Here is a 4,882-nt window from a genome sequence, read left to right as displayed (position 1 = left end):
CAACAAAAGGCAAAAATGACAAATGTAATCACATCAAGTTAAAACATTTCTGCACAGCAAAAGAGTTTGAAGATTCCACAAAAAACTAAAAGTTGAGTTACCATATGATCCAGCAATTCTACTGCTACAGTAGGTTTCTTTTGGTACATATTCCTCCCCCCCAAAAAAAATCAGTATGATGAAGACATACCTGCACTCTTATATTTGTTGCAGCACTGTTTACAATAGTAAAGATTTGGAAGCAACTTATGTGTTCATCAATAGATGAAAAGATAAAGAAAATGTGATACATATACACAATGGAATATCATTTGGTGAAAAAAAGACTGAGATCCAGTCATTTGCAGCAACATAGATGAAACTGGAGATTGTCATGTTAAATGAAATAAACCAGGCATAGAAAGGCAAAGATCACATGTTCTCACTTATTTGTGGTATCTAAAAACCAAAATCATTGAATTCATGGACATAAGAAAGTAGAAGCATGTTTGCCAGAGGCTGGTAATGGTAGCAGGGAGTTGGATTGGTGGGGAATTGAGATTAATTAATGGACCCACAAGAAAATGGAAAGAATGAATAAGACCTACTGTATAATAGCATGACAGGACAACTTCAGTCAATCGTAACTTAGTAGTACATTTTAAGATAATTTATAGAGTATAAATGGATTGTAAGTAACTCAAAGGTTAAATGCTTGAGGGTATGGATATCCCATTCTCCATGGTGTGCTTATGTTACATTGCATGCCTGTTTCACAACATCTCATGTACCTCAGGAATACATACACTTACCATGTACTCAAAAATTAAAAATAAAAGGAGAAGAAAATTAACAGTATTAGATTTTGTTTACTAAATCTGAAAACCCTAAAATTCGAAACCAGAAACCAAGTAAAAATTTATTTTCTCTTAATAAAATAAATCTTAATATTGGCAGTTCAGAGCAGTTATGATGCTCAAAGATACCAAAACAGGATTTTCATCCCATAGTTGATGCTTCATATAACATGGCATAATGTGTATTCAGAGAATTATTTTAAGACATTAATATTTTCTGGAGACCCTGCCATCATAACAGCTTCTTATAAATAAAGCATGACAACATAGAAAGTAGAAAAATGGCAGTAGCAGTCTCCATTCCTATATCTTTCTGGAGAGTCCATCTCCCAAACACTGTCTTGAACTTAGTCGTCTTATTACATAACTATTGCTAACCCTGAGGAATATCAGAAGAAAGTCTTTACCCAGGGTTAATGTCACCACCAATGACTTAGAGTTTCTATCAGAAAGGCGGTAACAAAGTTAGAGATGACTAGACATGTCTGCTACCAATAGTCTAAAGAAAAGCTCCTTTTTTACATTTTTTAATTGCTCTCGGGTTTGTCAAGATTGATAAAAAACTTCACAACTTTGAAATACAATTTTAATTACTTTTTTTTTTCTTTTTCTTTGAGATGGAGTTTCACTCTGTCATCCAGGCTGGAGTGCAGTGATGCAATCTCTGCTCATTGCAACCTCCGCCTCCAGGGTTCAAGCAATTCTCCTGCCTCAGCCTCATGAGTAGCTGGAATTACAGGCACCTACCACCAGACCTGGCTAATTTATTTGTTTTAGTAGAGATGGGGTTTCACCATGTTAGCCAAGATGGTCTCAAACTCTTGGCCTCAAGTATCTGCCCATCTTGGCCTCCCAAATTGCTGGGATTACAGGTGTGACCTACCAGGCCAGGTCACATATTAAAAATATTTTAACTATTGTTTATAGATATATTTTAATGAATAATTAGAGATACATATCAATCAGTATTGGTTGTTAGTGGGTTAATAACTTTTCAATACTATGCACACTAATGATTTGAAAATTGCAAAGTTAGAAAATTATGCCTTAGGTAAAAATCTCATAGCCAGCTCAAGTTTTTCATCAAAAGTGCCAATTTAAAATGACTTACCTTGACAGGTGATGAATAAAATTGTATTAGAAAAAAATCAAATACGTCACTCCTGCATTATTCTGATCTGAGCTATACTTTTCTCATTATAGTGAATATTTCAAAAATGTGTCATAGAATCCTGAAAATTTTAAATAAATATGTAAGAAAACATCATTCTTCAACTTATAAAGCATTGTTGTCTTTACTATGGTGACATTTTTTGCAATGAAGTAATGGTCAGAGTTACTAAATCAGTTATTCTTCCTATTTTCATCATTTATACTTGCTTTCTTACAAAATAAGTGTGACTCAAGGATATCTTAAAAGTAATAGGTTTCTCTTTGACTCTCTCTGTTTTGATCTAGTAATGTTTTATAATTGAACATTGAGAGGTAAAAAAATTAAATTGAATCAATGATTGCAACTCAAAAAATAACAAAGCATTGTTACAGAATTGACCCAACCTTTTTGATGAAGTCATGTTTCTATATGGGGTAAATCTAAGGTATACTAATACTATTTCTCAATGAATATTATAATGTAGGAATGGTGATTACAATTCCCAAAGACCCATAAACTGAAAATATGCTACATTATGACATTTCATTGACAATTACATGATTAAATAATTTAATAAGAGAAGACATTAGGAAATATTAAAATTTGAATAAATGGGAATCTGTAATGATCAAATCAGAAAACTGAGATATATATAACCTCAAACATTTATATTTTGTGTATGAGGATCATTTCCATTTTCTCTCATAGTTGTTTTGAAAATAATGAATTATTGTCAACTATAATTTTCTACTGTACCGTCAAATACTAGAACTTATTCCTTCTATAAAACTGTATTTTTTTACACATTACCTAACTTCTCTTCAGTTCTTCACTTGCTTTTCTTCCATGGGATCCACTTTTAGCTCCCATATATGACTGACAGCACTTGAAGGTTGTCTTTCTCTGCCTGGACTACTTTATTTAACATAATACCTCTACTTCTATCTATGTTACCTCAAATAACAGGATTTAATTCCTTTTTATGACCAAATAATAATCCATTACATATAAGTACCACTTTTTAAATCTATTCATCCATAATGGACACAAGTTGATTTCAAATCTTGGCTATTAATAATAGTGCTACAATAAATATGGGAGTGCAGATATCTTTTCAATATACTGATTTCCTTTCTTTTGTGTATGTATGTAACAGTGGGATTGTGGGATGACATGGTAGTTTTATTTTTCGTTTGTGAGGAACCTCCATATTGTTTTCCATGATGGTTGTACTACTTCACATTTCCACTAACAGTATGTAAGCATGTTTTTCTTTTTGATTAAAGTCATTTTGACTGGAGTGAGATAATAGCTCATTGTGGCTTCATTTGCATTTCCCTGATAATCAGTAAAATTGAATAATTTTAAGCATATCTGTTGGGCATTTGCATGTTGTTAGAGAAATGTCCATTCAATAATTTGCCCATTTTTGATCGATTATTTGTTTTATTTGCTAATGCTTTCATCATAAAAATGTTAAATATTTGAGATGATTAATATGTCAATTAGCTCAATTTAATCTTTGCACATTATCTTCAAAATAGTAACATTATTTCCCTATATAGCTACAGGTATAATTTGTCAATATGTAATTTATAAAACTAACTTGATTATGTTCATAAAGCTTTTAATTGTTAGAATCTGGACTCAAATACAGCCTGAATATCTGTAGGGTTCATATTGCTATATTAGATTTTAAAATAAACAAAAGTCATTCAATACCAAATATCATTTCCTTTAATTAGTATCATCCTAATTATGCTCAACACCCATTAATTTTTTAAAACGTGCAGTTTGGGGAGCAGAGAGTGAGAAAGAGAAAGGATGGGTAAGAAGGGTTAAGAGAAAGGGGAAGGGGGCATTATAATTAAGCATGATTTCATTAGACTTAGTCATCTTAATGCCTACATTGATAAATTACTTACTTTACAAACAAGACTTGACATCAAGTGATAGCTTCAGAGGATAAAAATTTACAGACATTAAAGAAGTGTGAAATTATCCTGTACATTAATCCCAAAAACAGTATTTGAAGCTGTTTGAATAATAATTTCTTGATTCTTCCAATTGTGTTATATCTCACTTTATATGGCTGTAAAGAAAAACTCTGCTTTGAATCTCTTTGTTGGAGCAATTTTAATTATTCATTTTATTTAATCTTGACACAGCAGATATTCCCTACATATGAGCAATATATAAGTTAATAGCCTAAAGAGAATGATAGCCATAAGTCACATGAATACTAATAGGGTAGAATATAGGAATATAAACAATTATAAAGTAGATAACTTAAAATAAAGAAAAGCATATGAAAAGCTTATAACTGTATAATCTAAGTTATACACCATCCATAAATTTTACTTTCTTTCTCTGCAAAATAGATGTCATTATAGCACTTAACACATAAGCTTATTATCAGGAAAAATGTCAGTATATAAAAAATGCATGGAACAGAGCACAGCACATAATATGTGCTTATATAGCAGAGACTATCTTCATTATTATACTCTAATAATGAAATTATAAGGTATCTATTAATAGCAATTTGATCATGATAGTATGGGAAATGGATTGTGTAGAGGAATGGTGACTTTCCCTCTACTCTGAAAATTCAATAATTTGAGTCTATAAAAAATATTAGGCAGATTAGCAGGATAAAAAATTAGGAGTATTAGTATGTACACTGTATGTCATTAGGAAACCTCAATGAAAGGTAACTCAAAGTAATGGCATAGAATTCTGGCTTATATAACATCTTTAACAAAGAACAGTAAATTTTAGAGAAGTGATAAGACAAAGAAAAGTAGGTTTAGGATTCCAGATGCAGGAAACTATAGAAAGGTAAATTTATTTAAAAGGAAACAAATGGAGTAAAGTTTCTAGATTTCTCTGG

This window comes from Rhinopithecus bieti, unplaced genomic scaffold (assembly GCF_001698545.2).
Source record: "Rhinopithecus bieti isolate Rb0 unplaced genomic scaffold, ASM169854v2 scaffold_41901, whole genome shotgun sequence".
NCBI classification, from domain to species: domain Eukaryota; kingdom Metazoa; phylum Chordata; class Mammalia; order Primates; family Cercopithecidae; genus Rhinopithecus; species Rhinopithecus bieti.
Note: the sequence above shows the minus strand (reverse complement) of the source record.